This window comes from Cavia porcellus, unplaced genomic scaffold (assembly GCF_034190915.1).
Source record: "Cavia porcellus strain 051 isolate PalLab524CR breed Dunkin Hartley unplaced genomic scaffold, mCavPor4.1 scaffold_42, whole genome shotgun sequence".
NCBI classification, from domain to species: domain Eukaryota; kingdom Metazoa; phylum Chordata; class Mammalia; order Rodentia; family Caviidae; genus Cavia; species Cavia porcellus.
The window spans coordinates 2,839,898-2,867,149 of record NW_026947525.1 but is presented as its reverse complement, the minus strand read 5'-3'; the positions used below and the strand labels follow the sequence as shown (position 1 = coordinate 2,867,149).

Here is a 27,252-nt window from a genome sequence, read left to right as displayed (position 1 = left end):
AGAAACTGAATGGAAAACCTAAACCATAACCAAAACAAAACCTTGGAAAGTAGAAGGGAAGGCAACAATATTTTATCCTGGCCTGGCCGTCTGGAGGGCAGTGTGCCCCAAGTAGCTTTAACCTTCACATCTTTCTTGGGATTTGACCCCAATCATCAATTTCCACGAGTGATCAGAGAAAAAGAGAAAGTGCTTCAGGGATACCAAGCCTCAGTCCCTCAGAAGAAGGCATTTGGAGTGATCTTCTGAAGCGCATGGTGAACACAGCTACAGTTAAAAAGCAGTGACCCTACCAATATTGTTAATAGGATTTTCAGTCCTACTCATTGTAAAAGAAACTGCAAATTAGGAAGGTGGTAGATAGCTTAACTAGATGGATTCTTTCTACAAAGTCTAAAGATCAAAGTCAAATATTTTATTCCACGAATATGCAAAATTGTTTGCCAATTGCCGACTCAGAATAATGTACACCTGTAATCCCAGCCCTCTGACAGCGTGAAGAAGGATGCTGAAGGGTTTAACCCTAGCATGGGAAACTCAGAAAACTGCTAAGACTATGTCTTAAAATGTTTAAAAACAAAATTTTACATATGTATGAAATTATTGATCATTAAGTAATCCTAGAAATCACTGTGCAAGGTACATTAACCACTCTTATTCTACAATTATTTTTATTTTCCATAGACTTAAAAGAGTATCTTTTATATGGTCCTTATTATTATTTCAAAAAATACTAATCCCTTGATCAACTTCTGATTCTAAATATAAATTTAGGAGAGGAAAAAAAGCAATGATCACATTCTCTTCACACTGAGCTACACAAATCCTAAGAAAGTATATTCAGTAGCATATCTGCAGTCATCTCTGTAAAATATTCAAAGAACTGAAATAATGCAAACCTGGCAGCACATCAATGTCTACATGATGGTAAACCTTATGCTAGGTGTGCTGACTAAAGTACATTTGCAAGAAAAACTCACATATGTTTTTATTCTGAATTCACAGGTGATATTTGACTTTGTATTTTTAAACTTTTTAATTTTTTTCTTCTTTTCTTTCTTTCTTTCTTTTACTCTTTCATTCTTTTTTTGAGATTGGGTTTTGCTAAACAGTTGAAGCTGGACTTGATCTTCCCTTTTAACCCCAGATGACCTCAAAATTACAACAATCCCCCTGCCTCAACCTCTGAGAACTGAAATGACAGGTGTGTACCAACATCACCGACTGTGTTTTCCTTTTAAAATTTTCTCCAAACAAACTTACTCAGAGTTATGTGATATTCTTATATTTTCTCAGATTGAATATACAAAATCAAATCAGAAACCACAGAAAATACAGTTTCAAAATCCTCGGCAACATATAACACAATGTAACATAATAAAGCGTAGCGCAGTATACCATAATAAAACAAAATGAAAAGGAACCACCTAACTCTGCTTTAAACAACTGCTTCCAAAGATACTTTAAGAATTTCTAGTTAGCCATAAACTAGTAATATAATCCTTTAATTTCTAGTTAGCCATAAACTAGTAATATAATCCATTAATTTCACATTTAAGTTGTTTTTCTTTAAAATGAAAGACTGCATCCACTCAAGCTCATGTATAAGATTGGCTGTGGCAGCTTGCTTTCAAGGGTTGAGACAGAAACAGAAGAAATGGACATCGGCAGATGGGTGACAGATGCTTGAACAAGTGACAGCTGGTTTTGTTCAGCCCTGCAATGGCATGTGGTGGCAGCACACTGGGGAGACCAGGATGGAGACACTGCTTGAAGGAGACCAAACAGAGAGCATTTTGCCTGATCAGCCTCAGGGCCATCACCTCTAGGAAAGGCAAACTACCCAGGAGGGACACAAAGCCCATGGTCTGTTTGGGAATGGAGGACTGGAAGTGATATCAGTGGCTATGAGACAAGTTCCCCAGGAGTGATGTGCATGTGTCCTTCCTCAGCATGGGGTGATGATGTCCATGGCCTTGGAAAGCCTCCCCTTGCAATCACCACCTGCTCTCCCCTCCACTGGATGTCAGAGTATGGAGCTACAGTGTGTGGCTGAGTTAAATATCTAAGGATGAATAAGTAATCACTCATAGGCACATGAGAGTAAAACTTCTTAGGAATCCTCATCCCCTGGACAGGAGGAGGTTATAACATGAAACATTCACATACTTCAAAGAAAATTATTATGGTTATTCTGGGAACATCTCCATACTCCCTAATGGATTTGAAATGAAACTAACATAAGCCAAGGAAAGAAACTCATCCTAAAATTTGACAGATCTCTAAGTGAAGCCTAATTCTCAATGAAAAAAAACTTTTTGGATGGAAATGTGCACTTGGCTCCCAGCCTGCCACTTCTGAAGCATCTAGATGTTTGTTGTATGAAATATTTCAAAGTGAAGAAAAGTATAAAGCCACATTCTGCTTTCTAGTTTTTCACTTTCGATTTCTAAGGAACATAAATTTGTTCCACAATAAAAAAAAAAAAGGAGGCATCAGAGGGGGCAGCCCAGCTATGGACCCCAGCACATGACACAACTTCCTTGGCAACAGGTCTAAACAGAACTTTGAAGCTTCTGGTCACCAGGCAATTTTGTCTGGTGGCAGCTGACCTTCACCAGCACTTGGCTCATGAGAGTAACCAGTGAATATGCTGTGCTGCTTTTTGAGGCTTTGAAGTCCCAGTGTCTTGACCCTGCATGGGAAAACCACATGTGAATGAGTGAAAGGATGGTTCACTGGGCCAAGATGTTTCAGGAAGCTCAGAGGGAACTGCCTAAAATCAAGGGCAGCACAGGGCAGGGCCCAAGAGCCCCAACTCCCAAGACACTGGAAACAAGTGGGAGCCCAGGATAGGAGTCCCTAGGCTCAGCCACCAGCCACTCAGAGACACCAACTAGAGGACAGCACATTAAGGCATGGCTACCTCTGTGAATTCTTCTAAACAATTCCCATCCTAAATCATCAGTGTAAGGGCTCTGAGGACAGGCAGTGAGGGCAGCTGCTCTGGGGCAGGGGCAGGTGTTGGAAAGTGTGAGCCTGAGCTCCTGTCATGTTCCTACCCAGGACAGGGCTAGCAGGAGGAGAAGGGCAGCACTGATGCTTATCCAGAGCCTCCAGAGTCATCTCTTGTCCTCCTGGGTAGAAGTCTGGGACAGAGCTGTTAGTCTTTGCAGAACATAAGGTTATCTGGGTTCACAAAGTGAAACCTGTGGTGTCTCAGAGTCTCAGGCTTCCTGTTGGCTGCTGGGCACTGCCCCAACCATGCTGCATGCAGGACCTTGGCATGGAGGTGGACCCTGGGCCCTGTGTGCCACATCCCTGCTCCAGAGATGGGGACCACAATAACAGGAGGTATTGGCTCCAGTGCAGAGAATATGAGCAGAAAGGAATGTATGGAGGCCCACACATGACTAAGAGGAACTTTGCATCTGATTAACCCTTCCAACGCCTCTATTCAGGGCTTGTCAAACACTGGGCCCATTGTCTTGCTCCAAAGGAATCTGGACTGCAATTGCTCAACTAACATATCCTCTCTACTAAGCCTCTACCTTGTCACAGGCAAGGTCACTGCACACATATTGATGGAAGAGGAGAAAGGGAACAGACACAAAATCATTTCATTTTTTATCATGAATGAATTCTACCATTGTACCTCATTTTCTGTACTGGGCCTGGTGTCCAAGGACCACTAGCAAGATGTCTTCCTCCACTGTCCCCAGCTCTTACACAGCATCACCTCACCAGATGTGTGCTCACCTCAAATGTCAGTCCGCTCTGTCCACTTCTCTGGCACTTGTCTCATGGGATTTTTCCTGCACTGCAGGTGCTTTTGCAGGAGCCTCTGGGCTAAATGAGCACAAGAAGAGAGCAGTGGGCACAGTGGCTCAGCCTTCCATGGCTATAGAAGAGGAACTTAATTCCTTCCTGGGGACTTTTCATCAGAATCTTGGGAACATTCTGAGTTGCCTCATTACTGCACCTGGACATCCAGACTGAGCCTCCTTCTCTCATCCCTAAAATGGGTGGGCTGTCTTAGGACTCATAGGTTTTGTTCATACATAGACTTCTATTCAACCTCTCTATTGAGGGGATCTGAGCAGGCTAGTATTTCTAAGTTTCCCTTGTGAAATGTAAGTTTTAATAAGAGAATCCCTTTTCTGCAGGGGCCCTCCTGTGAGCCCATTACCACTACCCTCTGCGGACTAATTTGAGTGTGGGCTTTGCTTCAGCCCCAAAACCTCCTGAGAAGCCATGTGCAGGAGACCAATTCTATGTCTACTCACAGTCTCAGAAGTCAGGCAGCAGAGAGCCTGGTAGAGGTCTGTACAGGAAGCATGGGCCTCATAGCTTGAAGGAGCCTAAAGAGCTGGCCTTCTGGATAGATACCCCAGGCACAGCCTCATCTCCTTGGACTTCTCCAGGGTTAAACTCTCCACCCTATAGGCACCAAATCTGAGAAGGGGAATTCTTACCTAAGCAGCCCAGTGGGAATTGGTCACCTGTGAATTCAGGTCCTCGCCCTATGCAAGGGCCTCACTCAACCCTAGTTTACAGTGCCAAACAGGTCGGGAATGAGTGGATTGAGAGCTTAGGGTCACTGAGGATGAAATGGGGGCTCCATGCCAAGCAGTTAGCTGTGGCCTTGGCCCCATGAAGATCTGCTGTAGAGGCTGTGATAATTCTGATGGATGATCTTCCATCCCACCCAGTGACCAACACTTGGTGGATGCAGTTCTGTTCATCAGAAAGGAGATCGGAAAGTCACTCCATGACAGGAAATCCTGAGAGTGGCAAATTGTCCATGGCTGTCAGACAGATAAGAAGAGCAGATAGATGTTAACAACCCATGATCGTATATGAAGACACACTGCGTGGAAGCACGTTTCTGGGTATTAACCAAGATTCTGTAAGCAGAGCCAGTGGAACCACTGCCCTTTTGAGTTTCAATGTTTGTGGGAGGCCACAGAGTAACCCTTGGCAGCAGAACAGATATTGCTCACTTCAAAGTCATTGTTCCAGTCTCCAGGCCTCCCTAGTTGTGGATACAAACCATGCACAAGGAGTTATACAGAGGCAAAGATAACTGGGCAATGCATCCCTGCCTGAGCTAGAGACTGCAGAGATGCAGGACAGACACTGATTGATCCCTCACTTCTCAGATATTCATGGAGTGGCAGCCCTGAGCCTTTGAGTGCAAAGACAGGGCAGATTGCAGTCTCTACCTTCTCCAAGCTGACTTTCACTGGGGAGGGGCAGGGAGATACTGTGTCAGGATTCCCTGCAGAATGTAGATGCATGATAAAACTAAGCAAGGTCTCCCTCCCACTGAGACTTCTTTCAGCCACTAAGGGCTCCTTGGGCCCTCACTGCCCAATTGTGGGTGGGTGAGGATGGGGCTGGACATTGTATCAACTGGGCAGGAGGTCCATGAACCCCTCTCTACAAGTGAGTTGTGCAGGCATTGTGGGAGGAAAGCCCAGGTCTCTCACTCTGCTGGCTCCCTATCTGCCCCAGTTCTTCTGTGCTTGAGGCCACATTGGAAGTATATGCCCATGTGGAACCCCAGGCTGAGCTTCTCCTGGACCAGCTGGAGCCACAGAGACTGAAGCACAGGGTAACTATCTCTGGAGTGTAGGATGTAGGGTTGTGGGGAAGTGATGGCCTTGGAACTCAGCAAAGTGCCCAGATGCTGGGTGACTCAGGAGTATGACACACTCAGCAGTTGGTGTGCAGATGCAGTCAGGAGGCTTTCCTGGGGCTGTGTTGGTGCACATGGCTGCCTCTGACAGGCAGTGGGAGGGTTTTGCCCAGGAAGTCCATGGAAAGTTGGCAATTTTTTCATTTCCTGCAACTAAAGGGCCAGGCTCAGCCCTTGCAGAAGTTGCACCTGCAGACCTTGTGCCAGCTCTATCTGAAGCTCCCTAACCAGCTGTGATCCCAGAGCAAGAGCCAGTACCTGGATTCCTTTGTCCAGCAGCTGAAGTTGTGAGCCTCCTGGTGGCTCCACTCAGGAGTCATATCTAGAGCTCTAACTGCGGGCAGCTCTTGACCCACACCTGCCATTCCCCTCTCTTCCAGATTTACTTACTATTGTTTTCACAGCTACACTTATTTACCAGAGATACGTTAATGATAGAACAAATATAGATAAAATTTAAGATCATAGTGTTGTTTAAAATAATCAGCTTGCTGACATTCAGTGCATTCTCAATGTTGAGCAAATTTCCCCAAGTCCACTTCCAGAATATGTTCTTCTAATTTTTACACAATGGTGTTTTCTTTTCTTTCTCCTCTTGCCCCATCCCAGCCACTACTGATTTTATGTCCTCATACTTAACCTATATTACATTTCCCACATCAAAGCCATAAAGTTTTCTTTGACCAGGGATATTGGTAGTGACTATCTTTGGTTAGAGTTATGTTTAGGGGTAGGTTAAACTTAGGGTTAGGGTTGGACTAAGCTCCCAATTATTGCATCATTACCCACTTTATTTGTCATGAAGAAAGGACAATCAAAACAAAGCAGATCCTTATGCTGGCAATGTCTTGGCCCTGAGCTGTATGCTCAATGCACAAGACTTTGAGAGCAATCACTGGTGGTTGGATTGTACCACTGTGCAAAAGATAGGGCCTAATATGCATTCTATGCATCACATGTGCCCTGGTCCTAACACCAACATAATCAGTATACACTGTAAATAGGTAGTAAGAAAAAATGTACAGTAATCTGTAAACAAAACACAAAGCAAGAAAATCCACTTCTGACATGTGGGGAAAAAAAGGAGCTATTGATGAAAAATCTCACACAGGAAAGACATGCTCTCCTTGGCCAGCAATGTTTCCTTTGTGCAAATGCAAATCTGTAAAGCAAAGCATCAGTTGTCCTCAATCTATGTCCTTGATAATGGAATTTCTATGGCTCATCTTCCTATCATAGGAACATGCACTTTTATACTTTACTCTATGCACAACCTAAAAGAGACACACAGAGGACTCACTGTGTGCTGGGTACCAGAGCTCCTCAGATGCAGATCACACTTGGGGAGACAATGAAACTCACACTGCCAATAGCTGGTGATGACTGAGTCATGGACAGAAGGTGAAAACCAAACACAGGCAAATATTCTGCAGGAACCCTCAGTCTGGCTCCCAAGTCCTGTATTTGTAACTCTGATTAGACCCCTGATTTCTATCAATGTGATTAAAACTGCTGTCTCCTCTCTGGTCTCAGGATACAGGCTCAGAAGTGGGTGTAACAGGGACAGCTGGAGGTGCCCTGGCCCCTCTGTACTGCTGTCTTGGAGAAAGACTCTTGTCTTCCTCCACCTTCCTCCCCTGCCTCTCTCACTACATTTCAAAGGCTGAGCTGCTGCCCGGCAGTCTGGGTGGAGATGCTCAGCAGGGACTTCAACATAGTTTTATCAACATAGTTTTATATGTGACATACTGTGTCACATACACACAGCTTTCCAGTAAATGGTCTTGAGATTGAAAGATGTAGTAAAAAGTGACAGCTAACTGGAATGAACCCTGCTTTATACACAAAGGCCCCACATCAATGTGGTGGGGGAGGAAATATATTAGGTTCTTGCCCCACTCAGTGGCCACTCAAAACTCAGCTGCCCCATTGCTGATAACACAGATTCCTGCCCCACCCTACCACACTAGGCTAAAGCCTCACGAACACAAGGACCAGAAAACTAGGTGTTTGTCTCTGGAGCCAACAGGCAGGAAAGTGAGGACACAGTGGTACCTGGCAACTAGCTGACCAGACAAAAAAGAAATGACAGTGGCCATGACCATCTTACCTGAGGGTCAGTCACTGGTACAGAGGCATATTATGCACAGGTGAGCCTTGGGCCATCTCCTTTCCAGGTACTCTCCACTTTTGAAGGACCCAGAGACATACAAATAGCAGGTGATGACGCTGTCAGGACTTAAAACACAGTCATTTGGTTTGGGACAGAACATAGATGGATGATAACAGAGATGGATGCATTGGGAAGAATTTATCCCCAGACACAGTTGGGCTGGGGCATCCTTATATCCCTTCCTTCCAATGTGTGGTCCAGATCTCAGGGTCCTGCTTCAATGTGTGGTGCACATAGCCGTTGTTCCCTAGCCAGATCCAATTCTGCCCATCCCACAGGAGCCATTTCAAAGTTACTGTTTCTGCTTGGATTGTGCCAGACAGAAGCATCTGCATTTGTCTCCCCACATATGCAGATATTCATGAATCACATGGTAACCCACAGATTAAGCCAGCTCCTTAGATGATCTACAGATAGGGATTTCCAGACTGACCTTGAGACCTCAATTCTGAGCACGATGTTCTGAGGAGAACTTCTAGAGCTGGGAGCTAAAATTAGGGGCTCTTCAGTCCTAAGCCCTGGACCAAGTGCAATACAGGCTGGACCCAGCTTGTCCTAGGTGATAACCAATCAGCCATACTTGTGGGAACAGGATTCTCAGACAGAATGGGATGGCACAAAGCAGCTCCTAGGCCAGCCAGGGATAGCACAAGCCCAGCTTTGTACTCTTACAAGGAGAATGGAATTTAGCAGGAGGAGGTAGGGGTGCCTGAGGAATGAGGGAATGAAAGATGGAATAACAGTAGAAAAAGGCCCTGAGTTACTCATTGAGGGACACCTGATTTTGTTACCTACCATATCTTTTTTTTGGTCTTTTCTTTTTCATTTGTTTGTCAGTACCAGGTATCGAACTTATGACTGCACACTTGCAAGGCAGGTGCTTATGCCACTGAGCTAAATCCCCAGCCTCCAGCCACCATACATTTTGGGTGACAGCAGACAACAGTGACACTTGACTTTGGGTAGCTACACATACACTGCCTCCTCCTGTGATTCCATTCAAAGGTCCAGGGAAGATTGGAGTGGACAATGGGGGCCTGTGTAGACAAAGGTTTGTAGAGGAATGACAAAGACAGTGTGAGAGGATGTCCTGGGCATGTGGTAGTGGTACACACACTATGATGCTCAACGTGGCTACCTGACACTGCCCGTGTCCAAATGCCACCCTGACCCAACACCCCCAGGCATGGATCTCCATAGCTCATTCAAGAGTGCCATCCCAATATCTTGAAAGACACTGGGTTCCACACACATCAGAGAAGGGCTGCCCAAATCTATGGGTACCATAGCACCTGCTCCTGCCCTTGTTTTGTGCTCTCCCTCATGGCACTCAACTACAACATGATGCCACATGTTAAGAACAGATGGCTTGAAGAGTATTTGGAGGGAGTCACCTTCAGCAGGATTTGTGCTGGGGAAGGGATCTCCCTGTCACACATTAGTGCTGTGCCTGTTGTTAACACATCATGACACATAGGAAAAGTGAGTCCCCATGTGTTCAGGGATCAAGGGAGGCTAAGATATGCTGGTAAGTAGCTACACTGTGTGAGAGTGAGGCCAACAGACACTATTGTCCTCAGCCTCCAGCCTGGGACTGACTCACCTCAGACCATGTTCCGGGCAGTCTGTTCAAGAACTACATGTCTGCTGCTTGGGGAGCCGAGTTCCAGGTCCAGGTCAGTACATTTGAGACCTTTCATGCCCTGTGGGGTACAGAAGAGGAATGGAATTGGGGAAAATGTCCATCTTCACAGGGCTTAGGAAGTGATCACCATGGCACAGGTATATAACTTGTTGTCCTTTCTAAAGCTGTACCCCAACAGAGATTTTGGCTTTAGGATATGATGCATGGCTTGGAACAAGGCTCAGAAATTTTAGTTTTGTGGGGCATTAAGTGCCCTTTGCCTGCGGCATGAAATTTTCTCAGAGTTAGGGAGGTGATCGGTATTTTAGTGGGTAAGATCCCCAGAGAGAAGAAACCACATTGAGTCAACATTAGCAACAGCAGTAAGCAAGCATCTTTTTTATCCAGCATCTATATATCAGCCGTCATCAAGCATTACATTCTTGCATAGTGTCACCAGCTTGAGCACATCCATGGCTGTCGATGTTAACTCATGGTTATATAACTATGTCCATGGTGTACACACGCTATTCGGTTGGGTCATACCTTTTGGTGTTGAAGCAGTGTGCAGTGGTTTCTCACATTCCACCACCTCAAAGATCAGGGAAAATGTGCTTATTGTAAGTGACCTATAGGGTCGACTCATGCCCACAAAGACCATGACAACAATAAATGTAAAGAATAATACCACAAGTCATGCCACAGTGCAGCTTATGGCCACCCAGAGCCAGGTGGATCCCAAGGATTCCCACCACTGCATGAGCAGGTCCTGCTGCAAGGCATCAAGGACACAAAACTCCACATCCATTTCTTTTTATTTTTTTTTAAATTTTTTAAATTTAAAGAAAGAAAATAAAATTAAAAGAAACAAAATACAAAAAAGCAAAAAAGTGTAGAATATAGAATTCAAAAAAAATTAACTCCTAAAATTACTAGTTGATACATTACATATTGTCATCTTAAAATCAGTTGTTAAAGTTACAAAAACAAAGCATAAAAAGTAGCTAAATACTGAATCATTGACGTGCAAACCCTTCTGCTCAGTGATCTAACAGAAATTTAGTAATATGGTCATCTATCTTACACACTATATGTATCATTATATCATGTAGAGCCCGTTTCTTTGCTTTCACTTTTACAATACATACTATATTTTTTGATCCCAATTCTTTGTCAGTTTTTATTGTTTTTTTACACTAGAGAGACAATGAGAGAGGATATTCTCAAGTTACTTTCATTTACTTATAAAGGCCTCAATCTTTTCTATAGCTGAGTGGTATTCCATTGTGAAAAAATTACAATTTTTTCATCCACTTGTGGTTTATGGCATTTTGGTTGTTTCCAAGATTTAGCTATCACAACTGTGTTGCACATATATCACTGTGAAATAATTTTTTTCAAAATTTCGGGGAAAATACCAAGAAGGGCAATAGCTGGATTGAATGGAACATCCAATCTTAGTTTTTTGAGGAATTTCCACACTAATTTGCACAGTGCTTTTATCAGTCTGCATTCCCACCAACAGTGGACAAGTGTTCCTTTTTCCCTTCATGCTGCCAAAATTTGTTTCAGTTGATTTCTTGATGTCAGTCATTCTTTCCAGAGTAAGCTGAAATCTCAGTGCTGTCTTAATTTGCATTTATCAAATGACCAATGGTGGTGAACATTTCTTTATGCATTTATTTGCCATTTGTATATCTTCATCTGAGAACTGTGTACTTACATCTGATGCCCATTTTTGGAAAGGGTCTTTGAATTTGTGAGCTTGACATTTTTCAATTTTTTATATGTTCTGCATACAAGTCCTTTGTCGTCTATCCAGATTCTTTCTGACTCTGTGGGGTTTTTTTTCACTTTATTTGATTTCTGTTTAAGTCCAAAAACTTTTTAGTAATATGAGATCCTAGTTGTTGATTCTTTGAAGTATTTTCTATGTGATTGTTTTATTAATGAATTCTCTGCCTACTCCTATGTCTCCAAGATTTCTATCTACCATGTCCTCCAGTATATTTTTGTTTCTTTTTTGATATTAAGATCCTTGAAACACTTTGACTTCAATTTAGTGTATGGTGATAGGTCTAGTTTAGTAGGTATGGGTCTAGTTTCAGTCTTTAGCATGTAATGTCAATTTTTCTAACACCATTTATTAAAGAGGCTATCTTTTTCCAGTGAACATATTTAGCCCCTTTGACAAACTTAAGTTGGCTCTGTGTCTCTGTAGTAGTGTTTGCATCTTCTAATCTGTTCCATTGATCCTATTTCTTTGCCAGTACCAGGCTGATTTTATTATTGTGGCTTTGTAGTATAGTTTCAAGTCAAGAATTGAGATCAGTCTTGTCTCTCTGTTGTTTCCCAGAAATGCTTTTGTTATTCTAGATTTCTTTGGTTACTAGATGAATTTCAGAATTACTTTATCTAGATATGAAGGTATGTTAATGATATTTTGATTGGGATTGCATTGAATCTGTATAACAGTTTTGGAAGTATGGCCATTTTCACAATATTGGCTCTTTCTAACCAAGAGCAAGAAATATCCTTCCATTTTCCAATATCCTATTGAATCTCCATTTTCAGAGTAGTATAATTTTCAGCATACAGGTGTTTTACATTTTTAGTTAGGTTGATTCCTAAGTATTTGATTTTTTAGATGCTATTGTGAAAGCTGATATTTTCATAACTTTTCTCTCATGGAGTTTTTTTTTTTTTTGTGTGTGTGTGTGTGTGTGTGTGTGTGTGTGTGTGTGTGTACAGGGATGTTATTGATTTGTGAGTGTTGACTTTCTATCCAGCTATGCTGCTGAATTTTTTTGTTGCCTCTAGTAGTGTTTCAATTGAGATTTTGGGGTCTTCTATGTAGCGTATCATGTTGTCGGCAAATAATGATCATTTAACTTCTTTCCCTATTTTTATTACTTTTATTTCTCCCTCTTGTCTGATTGCTCTGGCTAATATTTCCAGAACTCTATTGACTATGAGAGATGACAGTGGACATCAGTGTCTTGTTCCTGATTTTAGTGTGAAGGCTTTCAGTTTTTGTCTATATAGTATAACATTGGCTGTAGGTTTTCAATAAATGGTCTTTAGACTTTGAGGTACATAGTGTCTATTCTGAGTTACTGTAGGGTTTTTATCGTGAACAGGTGTTGTATGTTATCAAAAGCTTTTTATGCATGCATTGCAATGATTAGGTGATTTTTATTTTTGGCTCTGTTGATGTGGTGTATCACATTCATTGATTTGTGCATGTTGAACCATCCCTGCATTCCTGGAATAAATCCTACTTGATTATGTTGTATAACCTTCTTGATGATTTGTTGCATTCTATTTGCCTATATTGTATCAGGAATCTTTGCATCATTGTTCATTAGTAAAATTAGTCTATAGTTCTGCTATTTGGTTTGATCTCTCTCTAGCTTTGGAATGAGAATGACACTTGCTTCTAAGAATGAGTTAGGGAGGACTAATTCTCTTTCAATTTCACTGGAGAGTTTAAGGAGTGTTACAGTCAGATCTCTGAATTTCTTATGGAATTCAGCCCTGAATCCAGCAGGATATGGGCTTATATTGTTGGTAAGTTTTTAATCACATTTTTTATTAATGTAGCCGATATTTGGTTAGTCAAAATTGTTATACCTTTTTGATTGAGCATTGATAGTTCATATTTCTACAAATCTATTTCCTCTATTTTGCAGCCTATGTGAGTAGAGATTTTCAAGGTAGGTGTTCATGATGTTTTGAATTTCTGTGGGATCTACAGTACTTTCTCTCTTTTCAGTCCACGTTGTGTGGATTTTTTTTTTCTTGATAAGCTTGGCTAGAGGTTTATCAATTTTATTTTCTCAAAAAAAAACAGCTTTTTGATTCATTCTTTGTATTTTTTTGGTTTCAATTTCATTAATTTCTGCTCTAATCTTTATAATTTCCACTATTCTATGAACTTTGGGTTTGACTTGCTCTTCCTTTTCTAGAAGCTTGAGATATAGCATTAGGTTATTTATTTCTGTTCATTCCATTTTCTTGATGTGACTACTTATTACTATATATTTCACACTTAGGAGTGCTTTCATTGTGTCCCATAGGTTGTGGTATGTTGTTTATGCATTTTCATTGTATTATAGACATTGTTTTATTTCTTGTTTACTTTCATCTGTAACCCACTGGTTGTTCAGGATTGTTATTTAATTTCCATGTATTTTTGCAGGTTTTTCAGGGATTTTTGTATTGATTTGCAATTTTAGTGCAGTATGGTCCCATAATATGCATGAGATAATTTCGCTCCATTTGCATTTACTTAAAGATATTTTATGGGATAATATATGGTCTATTTTGTAGAATGTCCCATGTGCAGCTGAGAAGAATATATGTTTTGATATGGTTGGGTGGAAGATTCTGTAAACATGCACTAAGTCTATTCGTGCACATGTATGATTCAGTTATGTTATTTCTTTGCTGACTTTTTGTCTAAGTTGATCTATCTCTTTGTGACAGTGGGGTGTTAAGTTCTCCTGTTACAATTGTGTTCTTGTGTGTTAGCTTTTCATGTCCATTAGTATTTGTCTAGCATAGTTGGGTCCTCCTGTATTTGGTGCATATATATTTATAATTGTTAGTTCTTCCTCTTGTAGTTATCCATGTAAAAGTTTGAAGTGGCCTTCATTATCTCTTTTAATCATTATATGTTTGAACTTCACTTTGTCTGCAAACAGAATAGCTACCCCTGCTCTTTCCAGGGTTCCTGGTGCATGGAAACTCTATTCCATGCTTTAACTTTTAATCTGAGTTTCTTTTTGAGTCAGATGTGTTTCTTGTATACAATATACTCTGGGATCCTATTTCTTGATGTATTCTGTCAACCTGTTTCTTTTGATAGGTGAATTGAGCCCATTTACTTTTATGGATATCACTAGTATATACTGCTTTGACTTTGCTATCTTGTGTTCCTGTTGTTGGTTTCCTGCTTTTTCTCCATTATTTAGTTTCTTGTCCAGCCTGGTGGGTTTTTTTTTTCTGTTGTTCTGGAGATTGTGGTCATTTTTACCTGCATCTTGCCTGTCTTTCAGTATTCTTTCTAGGGTTGGTTTGATGGACATGAATTGATTCAGTTGTACTTTGTCTTGGAAGTATCTTGTTTCTCCATTAAATCTGAATGAAATTTTTGCTGGATACATTAGTCTGTGCTGAAAGTTATTTTCTTAAAGGGCTTAAAATGCTTCAGTCCAAGCTCTTCTTAACGTGAAGGTATGTGCTGAAAATTCTGCTGTGATTCTAATAGGCTTTCCTTAATAGGTGAGTTGTATCTTTTCTCTAACAGCTTTCAGTATTCTGTTTTTATGCTGTATGTCTTGGATCTTAATTATTATGTATCTGGGTGTAGATTTATGTTGGTTGTGACTGTTTGACATTCTCCATGCCTCACTTATTTGTATATCTTTTCTTACATTTGGGAAATTTTCTGCTATTACTTTCTGTGAATAATTTAGTTACGTCATTAGTATCAACTCCTGTGTCTTCACTGATACTGGTTACTCTTACAATGTTTCCCCTTCTTAGGCAAAACACTCTTCCACCTCCACCTTCTGTCAAGGAGCAGGCCTATCATGAAATACTAGAGAACTCTCACAGGGACTATCCTTGTCATTAGGCATTAACCTCAGAAGGAGGCAGTGTTCTCTGGGTCATGCAGTGTGATTTATGCAGGAGCCAGCAGTGATTCCAAGGCCTCTGTTGCATCCAAGTAAGTGTCTATTACTTCTGAAGGCCTTCAACGTTCCCTTGGGAGTCAGATGGACCATTCCCAGTATGTACATGTCTCATTATTATCAGTAATCAGGTAAGTGAATATTCATCACACAAGGAGAAACTCTGCTCATGTTTTGAAGAGCAGACTTTGTCTTTTACATCAAAGTACACTGATATTGGTGGGGAAGTTTAGGAAGTAGCCTCCTTCTGCCTCGCTAGTGGTACATTCACTTCAGAAATCATTTTGGTAGTTAATTTAAGAGTAACACATATGACTATTTTAACATTCTGTGCCTCCAATCCTCTTTATGTCATGAAGAGAATTTTACAAGATATTCACATCAACATTGTTTTCCTTAAAGTGAAAACTACAATGTGAATATCCAGTAAAACCTGAATGAATAAACAAACCACAGCAAGCCATGCACTGAAAGTCTGCTAAAAACATAGCAATAACCTCAGAATGACTAATTTTGGTGAAAAAAAAGGTAGAGAGGTCAAATTTTGTCCAGTCATTACACACATTTGCAAAATATGACAAGACACTAGTGTGATAGAAGGCAGATCAGTCTGTACTTATCTGATACAAGAGATAATATGCTGTTGTATCAAGAGTTGCTGTGTATGGATCAAGGAGACTTAGTGGGGGCTGCTACCATAGTAGCTCGGTGCCCAGAGCTACATACTCAGTGAACTTGCCAGTAGGGCAGAATTTGCTCTCGGGCTCTGTCCCTTGCATACAGGCAGGACTCAAAAGCCTGATGTCTCCTCTCTCTGTTTTCTCTTTTGTCATTCAAGGTTCATCAGCCTGTCCCCAAAGAAGCTGCAGAGACAGGAGTGACTTATTCAGAGCCAGAGATCCCCCCCCCTAGAAAACCCCCACAATACTGGGGAGAACAAATGAAAAAATGAGGAGGTTGGTCACAGTTATTTTGTGTGAAACTTAGTAGTACCAACACACAACCTCTGCCATATCCAGTTATTTAAGACTGAATCAGGAACTGGGGAGAGAGCTCAGGATACAACATGTGCTTACCATGCATGAGACACTGGGCTCAATTTCAGCACTGCTAATGAAATATAATAACACTAATAATAATAATAATAATAATAATAATAAGCCACAAAGCTAGTCCCATAATATAGGGAACAGGCTACTCAGGATACAGCCATCACAAGATGAGGTTTCAGTGACTGAGCAGGAGCACAGGCAATAGGCCTGGTGGCTTACACAGGTGTGAATAGAGGAGCTATGGACATAAATATGGGGATGTAGCTCCATCCATAATGCTTGCTTAGTCTGTGTGAGGTCATGATTTGAGGCTACAGCACCAATACATAGAAGAAATTGAGAGGCCTAGGGAAAATAAGGATGGCTGAATCAACACCCTTCCACCCTCTCATGAAGCCACCAGGGAAACATGTCCAGGATCTGAGTCTCATTTCTACTGCCATACAGCAGGATCCAGCATTGTGTGCACTGTATTCCACCTCCATCTTAACCCTCCCTGGAATTCACTTCTAGTTCGCTGCTCTATGTAAATTTGATACCAGCCCACAGATTTTACAAATGTTATCTCACACCACTGATGATGTTCCCAGGTAGTAGATGCCAGCATGACCTCCACAGAGCATAGGAACACATTGGGAAGGTCCTGAGAGTCATGGTGTCATGTCTAGATTTACATAGAAATTCAAGAGGACAAGTTCAATCCAAACCCTTGACTTTTGCCTCAGAGGTGAGAACCTGCCAGCACTGCTTTATTTCCTTAGCCTTGGAAAAGTGTAGCATCCTGCCAAGGATCCATCACTTGGGTGAAGAAGTTGTTGTTTATTGTGAAGGACAATAGAGATTCATTCTGTGGGCTTCCATGTTATCCTGACCAGGAATCTCTGTGAGATATTATGGAACCAGGTCCACACAGAAATCATGGAGGGAGTGGGTTGGTACCTTTAATCATCAATTTACTAGGCTCTGATAGATGTAATGACCAGATTCAACATAAACACTGTTGTCTTGTGCTTCAATGTTGTGCAGGCCACGCAGTCACCCTGCAGAGCAGACAAGGTACTACCCACATTACTGTGAATGCACCTAACTTCCTGTCCTCTGTACATGTGAACACATAATAGGGTAAGGAGAGTCCCATAAGGCACAAAGAATGGGGTGATGCATCATTATATCCACTGAAGATTGAGGAAAGGCAGGCAGGACCCCTACTCTCTGTCCAAACACTTTGAAGATATTTATAGTACAGCACCCCTGTAGCGTGACTATGAGTAGAGTAACATTGCAGATACCACTCCTCCTCACAGAGACAATAGGCCACAAGAGTGGTAAAGTTAGTGTATGTCAGGCTTCCCTGAAGAATGGAGGAAAGGTGGTCATAGCACTATTAGGGACTTCTGTCAGCACATGAGGACAACCTGGCCCAGCACTGTCGCATTCCAGGCAATGAAAAGCCTGGGGCTAGGATCTCTGCAACAGGCACAGGAGTTTGATGTCCCACTCTACAAGATATCCAGTTGAGTTCAACCAACCTAAGCTCACTGAAAATGAGAAGTGCAGTCAGGTGGGTTTGGCCTGGGTCTGTGGGCCTCTGGGAAGTCCAAGGAACATTTTACACAGACAAAGACTCCAAGACGTGTGACCTCCAGCAACACTGAGGCAAGCAGAAGTGAGTGGGTCAAAGAATGGGAAGCTTTCCTGGAGTGGATTTGTGCACAGAACTGTCTGTGACAGACACTGGCAAGTTCTAGAGCCTGCAAGGAACAAGGAGAGTTGGTGATTTTTCTCCTGCTAACACTGGGTAGTACCTAACTGAGCTCAAGTCCCACATGCAGAATTTATGCTAGATCCATCTCCAGTGACCTCTCCAGCTTTGGTAGCAAAGTGAAAACTAAGGCCATGCACCTTGTCTTGAGGAATTCTAGAGCTGAGGCTTTTACTGCTCCACAGCAAGCATCCTGAGCTCCACTCAGGGCCAATCCTGCAAAGCACCTGCCTTTCCCTTCCCCTCCCCTTGTACCCCTTGTATTATTTTCAGTTTATATTTCTACTCCTAAGTCTGTAATTCCAAATATTAAATTCTAGTACAATTTAAATTAAAAATTAGGATACCATTAGTTTTATCATGTTAAATTCAATAACATATAAGCACATCATCAAGTTGTACAATTTCCACATTTGTTGAGTTCCAGCTTTTTGCTAAGTTTTGGAGCCACCCAAACCCCTATCCTCTCCTGCTATAACTCACCCAACTCTGACCTTTTTCTCACTGTGATTTAATACTCTGGGTCTTTAATAACCTTTTATCAGATTCTGTTCAAATTTTACTGGACAACAGTGGCTGCTATTGCTCTTTGATAGAAGAGAAAACCCCAGATAGAGAATGAGTTCATTCTGTGAGAGATGAAAAATTCTTGTAAGTTAGAACAGAAATCAATGCAATAGAGACTAAGAAAACAATCCAAAAAATCAATGAATCAGAGAGTTGGTTCTTTAAAAGAATAAATAGAATCGATAACCCCCAGACACCTTATTTTAAAAAGGGAAGAAAAAGCTCAAATTCATGCAATAAGGAATGAAAAAGGCAAAATCACTAGAGACCCAATAGAAATACAGAAGATCATCAACACCTGTTTTGAAAACCTCTACTCTCATTTTTTTGTCTTTTTTTTTTTTCGGTACCAGGGATCGAACTCACAACTGCCTGCTTGCAAGGCAGGTGCTTATGCTGCCAAGCTAAATCTCTAGCCCAAAAACCTCTACTCTCAAAGATTTAATAAAACAGAAAAAATAGACAGATTCATAGAAGCATATGAAGTACCAAAGCTATGTCAAGAAGAAGTAAAACTGCTGAATAACCCAAATTCTATTAATGAAATTGAAAATGTAATTAATCCTTACCCACAAAGAAGAGCCCAGGCCCAGATGCATTAACTGCAGAATTCTACAAGAAATACAAAGAAGACCTAATGCTGACACTCCTCAAACTATTCAATGAAATTGAAAGGGAAGCAATCCTTCCTAAGTCATTACTGGAATCAAATATTACTCTAGTACCAAAACCTTAGAAAAACCCAACTGAAAAAGAGAACTACAGGCCAATCTCCCTAATGAGCACAGATGCAAAAATCTTCAATAAAATATTGGGAAAGAGGATGCAGCAAATCATCAAGAAGATCACACACCATGACCAAGTGGGATTCATCCCAGGCATGCAGGAATTGTTCAATATACATAAATCAATAAATGTAATCCACCATATCAATAGAGTCAAAAGTAAGAATCACATGATCATTTCTATATATGCAGAAAAAGCTTTTGATAAAGTCCACCATTCATTTATGATAAGAACCTTGCAGAAAATTGGAATAGACGGTCTTTACCGCAACATAATAAAGGCCGTTTATGACAAACCAACAGCCAGTGTCATACAAAATGGCTAAAAAGCCTTTGAAAGCCTTTACTTTAAAATCAGGCACAAGACAAGGATGTCTGTTTTCACCACTCCTATTTAATATAGTACTGGAAATACTAGCCAGAGCAATTAGACAAGAGAGACAAATAAAAGGTGTAAAGATTGGAAAAGAAGAAGTTAATTTATCATTATTTGCAGATGACATGATACTCTACATAGCAGACCCCCAAAACTCCATTGAAAGAATCCTAGATATAATAAATAAATTCAGCAATGTAGCTGCAGACAAAATCAATATTCAAAAACCAATACCATTCCTATATACTAACAACAAAGTCACAGAAAAAAAAAAATAAGAGAAGCCACACCCTTCACACTAGCAATCAAAAAATGAAATATTTAGGATTTACTCTCACAAAAGAATTGAAAGACTTATACAGGGAAAATTATACACTGAAAAATGAATTTGAAGATGATTTCAGAAAATGGAAAGACATCCCTTGCTCATGGATAGGAAAAATAAATATTGTGAAAATGGCCATTCTCCCAAAGCTGTTACACAGATTCAATGCAAACCCGATAAATATACCATCAACATACCTCATAGATCTCAAGAAATCACTCCTAAAATTCATGTGGAACCAGAAGAGACCTAGAATAGCAAGGACAGTTCTAAGCAGCAAAGGCAAGGCAGGAGGCATCACAATCCCTGACTTGAAGTTATACTATAAAGCAACTGTAATAAAATCGACATGCTACTGGAATCAAAACAGAGCTGAAGACAGATTAGAAGATACAACCACAACTACAAACACTCTCTACCACTTATCTTTGACAAAGGGCCCAAACATGTTCACTGGAAGTACAGCAGTCTCTTTAATAAATGGTGGTGAAAAACTGGCTCTCCATATGCCGAAAACTAAAACTAGACCCATGCCTATCACCATATACTAAAATAAAATCTGAAAGGATGAAAGATCTAAATATTAAAACAGAAACACTAAATCTATTGGAAGACAAATTGGGTAAAAATTTTGAAGACATTGCGGTAGGTAAAGAATTCATAAACAAGATTCAAACCACATGGGAAATACTTCCCAGAGTCAGTAAGTGGGATCACCTCTTATTAAAAAGTTTCTGCATGTAAAAAGAGATCTCTAACATAGTGAAAAGAAAACCTATGAACTGGGAAAAAATCTTAGTGAACTCTCCGTCAGACAAAGGACTTCTTTATAAAGCATATAATGAATTAAAAAAATCAGACACCCAATATTCAAAGACCCAATCCAAAAATAGGCATCTGAAATGAATATACAATTCTCAGATGAAGAAATACAAACAAAAAATAAATATATTAAAAAATCTTCATCATCATTGGTCATTAGAGAAATGCAAATTAAAACCACACTGAGATTTCATCTCACTCCTGAAAGAATCACCAAGATCAAGAAAACCACCAACAACAAATGTTGGAGAGGCTGTGGGGAAAAATGAACTCTCCTGTACTGTTGGTAGGAGTGTAGACTTATGCAAACATTGTGGAGGTCAGTGGGAATGTTTCTCAGAAGGTTGGGATTGAAAGTCCCATTTGACCCAGCTATACCACTTCTGGGCATATTCCCAGAAGAACTGAAAGCATGATACCACAGTGACATATTTGCACCCATGTTTATTAGCAGCACAATTTGTAATAGCCAGATCTGGGAAACTACCTAAGATTCCATCAACTGAGGAATGGATAAAAAAGTTGTGGTATTTCTATACAATGGAGTACTACTCAGCTATAAAGGATGATCACATTGAGATATAAATAAATGGATGCAGCTTGAGAACATACTCATAAGTGAAATAAATCAAACTCACATGTATAAATATCGAATAGTTTCCCTAGTGTAAGAAATGATAAGAATACCTAAAAGTGCATGGTAATCATGATTTCCATCATATTGGTTTGAAGCCATATAATGTTTTCATTCATTAATTGGAATGGTTTTAATCTAGGTTGTTCGATTTTATTGTCTGTGATAGTATGAATAGTTATTTTGAAGAAAATTAGGCAGCGTAATAGCTAGTGCTGATTTAATATCATCCTGTTTTGAAGTCATATCAAGTTGTTGTTCATCTGTTTCCATTGGTTTTAACGTGTTGTATCATATTATATTTTAATACGTGCAATAGTATAAAGAAAAATTTTTATAGGCAAAAAGATAGTATAGAAAACATTGTTCGATTTCTGTTAGCTGGTTCTAAATACCCTGCAATACTTTCATTCTCTTGAATGATTTCACACTGTCTTGATAAGTTTGATGCTATAGTAAACAAAGTTATGCTCAAATATGTCAAGGAAAGAGACACTATGGTAACAACTATTGTGTCAGGCTATATGGTGGTGAAACACAATGATGCTTAAATTGTTCAGTTCTGACCTGTGTTGTTCTATTGATATGTCCTCTTTTATCTCAATCTCCCTTTTTAAAAAAAATAATTTCTTATTATTTTTAAGGGAAAACTAAACTAAAAATAGCGGAATATTTTATAGTAACACTTATTTTCTTATTAACTGATTTGAACCCCTGTATTGTTCTCCACATCTTGTCCTCACTGATTTTACTACATTCTGTTTTGCTTAATAGCATCAAGTTTGAGGGTGGGCAACCACTTTGAAGCAACAAGATATTCTATGATGCTCATTATGGTTTGACTATTATATTCTTTGGAAGTCCTCCAATGTGGGTCTTATTGGCCTTGTTATGTACAGTTTTGTTCAAATCTATTATAACAGATGATACAGGCAACTCCTTTTAACATAGCAAGAGGCATAATGGTAACCATTGTTGATCACCTGGTATTCTCTTTTTTGCATTATATACTATGTCCATCCTCCTGTTCTGACTCTGATTTGCTTTGTCACGTTGGGATTTTTTGTTTTGTTTTGTTTCACTTGTTATGTTTTTATTTTTATTTTTTTTTTCCTCTTCAAAGAAAAAGTTATAAGAACTTTGGGAATAATAAAACCCCAAATGTGTAATTGTTATCATAAAAAAGAGAGGAAAACAAAGTGATCTAAAGGATATAACAGTATGTATATTTAAGTGTATAGAATAGAAAACCATATTACTGAGTTTTTGTTGGACCATTGAACAGAACTGTTTACAACTTCACTGTATTAATGTCCAATTTGTATGCTTTAATTTTGTAATCTGGACAACTATTAATGAGATGACAATATGTAATCTATTAACTAGTGATTTCTTACTGTATTTTTTCTTGAAATTCTGTATTCCTTGTACTCTCTTACTGTTTTGTTTTTCTCTTTAAATAAAAAAAACACAGAATCACCACATTTGGGCAACAAATGCAGAAAATGCTGAGCCTTCAAAGCTGATTCATGCAGGCACACATCCCTGAGATGTGCTGAGTCTCCTCCAGCTGATGGCAGGTTTTAAGGCAGGTGCTGAAAAGCACTGGGGAGAATATGGGGGCCAGAGCAGAGACCTGTCTGGCAGCTCACATCAGAGTGCTACACACATTTGTTCCTGGACCTGGCAGGGTTAACAACAGATGTTTATCGCTTACAGAGAGCTGCACAACTTTGCAAGATTTCCTTAAAAGAGTTTGATTCACAGCTATTTTAAGCAGGAAGAAACTGGGACCATCCCTCTCTTCCACATAAAGGGTGTGTGGTACCAGTGTGGATCATAGGAAGCAGGGAAAGCTGCAGGGATGCTGAGATTGGTCTCCCTGGGTCTACAGGAAAAGAAGCCAAGGAATCTGATCATGAAATAATACATGGATGTGAGAACAAGTATCTCAGTTATGAAAGGGAAATGTCTCTGACATCAATTTGCATCCACACATAGACCTGTAAGAATCTGTGTGTAAGAATGGTGTCTCGGCAGTGTAGTTACTAATGGTGACCCTGGCTAAAAATAAAAAAGAATTTTAAAAACAGAAGTTAGTGTAGTTAAGTGCAAGTCCGTTGTCATAGTTTATGTCTGTGACCCCTAGGCCTCATGCCTTTACATTATGCATTTGTGATTGGTTCATTGTTTAGGGCTTGCATTGGGGGTGTGAGTGCTACACTGGTCTAGGGGTAGAGCCAGGATGTGATGTAATGGCAGGAAGAAGTTGTGACTGATGGTTTTACCTGTTTCCTCCTTGCTGTTTGCAGCCACCATGAACTGCGGCCCTGCCATGCCACCCTGCCTTGGAGCCAACTGATTATGGACTAAAATCTCCACAAACTATAAGAAATAAACCTTTCCTTTCCCAAATCTTTGCATCAGGATTTTTGTCTCAGCAAGCAGTAAAAAGTAACTAAGACAGCCCTGCATCCAATTCCTAGAATTCAGTTAAGGAAAAACAAACAAAGAAACAAAAATTGGGAGCAAGGTGAAGGGCTACAGAGTATTGCTGCCTGGTCTTTCTGAAGAGCAGTGTGCCCCAAGTACCTTTAGCCTCCACACAATTCTTGAGCACTCTGATTTTAAAAAATGATCATTTCCATGAAGGATGGGGAAAGGAGGATGATCACCCAAAAATACAACATCTCAATCATGGTGGACAAGAAATTTTCAGTTCTCTACTAAACTGTATGGTGACTACAGTAAACTAAGAAGGATTGACTTCAAAACTCCTGAACAATGGGATTTGCAGTCCCAGTCACTGTGAAAGAATTTGTAGGTTTCTAAAATGGTAGGTACATTAACTAGATTGATTCTTTCCACAAAGGAGCCATAGATCAAAAGCATATTTTGTCCCATAAACATACATAATTATTGTGAATTTGTAAGTAAAGACAGCCTGTACCTGTACTCCCAGAACTCTGGGAGGTAAGGAAGAAGGACCACCAGGTTAAACCAAACCTGGGGAATTGAGTAAATTATTTAGATACTGTCTCAAAAAACAAACAAATAAGAACAAATTTTAAAAGTGCAGGGACATATACCTCATGCAGAAATCCCTGGCATCACTGAACATAGTACATAAACTGCTTAGCATGAAACTGCATAGTCTTTCTTTTTTTTTTTTTTTTTTTTTTTGTCTTTTTGAGACATGGTCTTGCTACGCACTTTAGGCTGGCCTTGAGCTCACTTTTTAGCCCAAGCTGGTTTCAAACTTGCAAGGATTCTCCCACCTCAGCCTCCTGAGTGCTGGGATTACATGTGTGAGCCACCACGCCTGGCTGAAAAATTTCATAGTTTCATACTACGCAGTTTTTCAGTATATAAATTTATATAAAGTATGCTATAGTGTATAAAGCATACTATATAGTTTCATAGTATACAAACTGCATAGTATGAAAACTTTCTTTATAAAAGTATTTTCATATTTTCTTTATTAGTATCTACTTATGGTACATTAAAATAAGAGGAAAAAGGGGTTGTTTACTTCGTTCTGAGACAAGGTCCTGCTATGTACTGCAGCCTGATCTTGAACTCAGAAAGTATTTCAGGCTAGCCTGGCATTCACTGTGATCCTCCTGTCTAACCCTCCAGAGTGCTGGGATTACAGGCATGCACCACCATGCCCAGCAAGAAAGTATTTTTTATTTCATTTTTATTTTTAAGAGAATAAAATGAAATGAAACAAAACATAATGGAGTGAATCAAAACAAAAAGATGAACATGGTACATGACTTAAAAACAAACTCCAACAGTAGGTTGTGTGGCCTGTCTCTCAGCCTGCCCAGAAAATGACTCAACCTCTTGCTGAACTGCAAATTTGCCAAAAATTTGGGCAAATACCTAGATTTTGAAAGATGTAAACGTGTCTTGTTTAGGCACCAATTCATATCAAGTGGCAGGGAAAGAGCAGAGAACTTTGACTTAGTATTTCCAAATTCTGGAATTTATCCCAAGAAAAACCGATATATGTTCAATGAACGTTTTCTAAGAGGAACTAGACTTGTATACATGGTCAGTAACAGGATAACTAAGTACAACTGTACCTATGTGTATAATATAAATATTCAACACTATGCAAATATATAAATGATGTGAGCAGAACTGGGGAGTAATGGTCAGAGACAGCAGAATAGGGACAAGTAGGGTATTCTGCAGCAGGGTTCAACAATGTGTGTGCGGTATTTTTGTGGACTTAAATTGTGGAATCACACTTCCTCATGCCTCAAAGCCCCATGCCGCATTCACACTCCTCACAAAACCTAAACATCCCTCACAAAACCTAAACACCCAAGTAGCGCCAATATTAAAAGAAGCAGAAAGCCCCTTATCAGTGAAATGGACTGGAGCCACAGCATGTGCAGGTAGAATAATAACTGCTATCTTTCTGTAACATCTCAGTCCTCTCTCAGTTTCTGCAGGGAGGAGCTCCTAGTGGAATGAAATCGTGGTTTTGGGGGGTAAATATCCGCGGCTCAGCATGGCCAGGCTCACTGACAGCAGAGGCCATGTGAGACCCCAAGCTTCCTCCTGCAGGTCCCGCACCAGGGATGGGCTTCCAGTAGCCTGGCTGTGCCGACCCCCAACGGAGAGGGGGAAGGAAAGGAGAGAGGTGCCCTGCGGGCGGGGGCCGGGTCGCCCCCAGCACCGTGCCCGCCACCGCCCAGGCCCGTGACCCCGCCATAAGGACTCCCTGCCTGGGCACCTGCGCCCACTAACCTGGGGGCCACCGGGCCGCGCCACCGCTCGCTGCCGGCTCCCGCCAGCCTACCTGGCCCAGACCCCAGCTCAGGCCCCGACGCAGCCTAGGCCGCTGAAGGAAGAGAGCACTGGTCTTCAGACAGCATCTCTAGCGGCAAAATGGCGACTCCAAGCACAAGACCGGCATGCACTGCGAGGGCGAGGAGGGGCGCGGGCAGGTCTGAGCTGGGATGTGGAGGCTCATGCTCAGGCCGTCCGTGGGCGTGGCCCGCCGGGTGTGGGGCAGGGCAGCAGAACCTTTGGTCCTGGAAGGGGGTGGGGCGAAGGGTGTGAGGGAAGGGCAAGGGGCAGGGCTAGAATTTGGGACAAAGCAGGCACCAAGCCTGTCAGTGGGGCAAGAATGAGGCAGTGGGCCTGACAATTGGGGTTAGGGTCCCACTGAAGCAGGATGTGGCTGCCAGTGGAGGTCTCTGATGAGGCTTCTGGGAGACTCTGAGCCCCAGGCCCACTATGACAGGAAGCATAGGAGTGGACTGAGTCCCAGACATGGAATTTATTGGTGTCTGGACTCAAATCTTGTAGCTCTGAAACCTTGGGCCCACTGCTTCTCTTCTTGGAGCCTCAATTTCCACTACTGTCATTCTCCTATTACTTTGTTTTGAAATATTGTGGATTTTTTTTCCATTAAAAAAAACCACGATGAATGGCAATACGCCTCTCTAGGCACTGCTGTGAAGATCCAATGAAAACCCTGCAGAGCTCTTCCCATGGCTCCTAGCATATAGCAAGTGCTCAGATGCCATTGTTATTTGCGATGTTGCCCTTCTTTTATTACAGAGAAATGAGTGCTTCCGGAATTCATTGTCTGATGTTTTCATATCTTAAAAGTATGTTAATATAATGTACTAACAAGTTTCTTTCACACTTATCAGTGTCAGGCCAGGGCCTCTTTGAGGCGCTTTACATATGTTAATTCTTACAAGAGT

General features: G+C 40.9%; 1 long non-coding RNA gene across 4 annotated transcripts in view; it reads right to left on the bottom strand.

Moving 5' to 3' along the window:
• The window catches only part of LOC106026309 (uncharacterized), a 30,955-nt gene extending 4,461 nt beyond the window's left edge, over nt 1–26,494 (bottom strand). The window contains exons 1-6 of one of the 4 annotated variants that reach the window (XR_010045821.1): nt 26,337–26,494; nt 9,478–9,577; nt 7,812–7,939; nt 4,476–4,808; nt 3,760–3,849; nt 343–2,695 (exon numbers count right to left, since the gene is read on the bottom strand). This is a non-coding gene — a long non-coding RNA (uncharacterized LOC106026309). Of the gene's footprint in view, nt 1–326; nt 4,809–7,811; nt 7,940–9,477; nt 9,578–26,284 lie in introns of those variants that run through there. The other 3 variants (XR_010045819.1, XR_010045820.1, XR_010045818.1) reach the window with 3 other exon arrangements.
• Between the last annotated feature and the right edge of the window lie 758 nt (nt 26,495–27,252).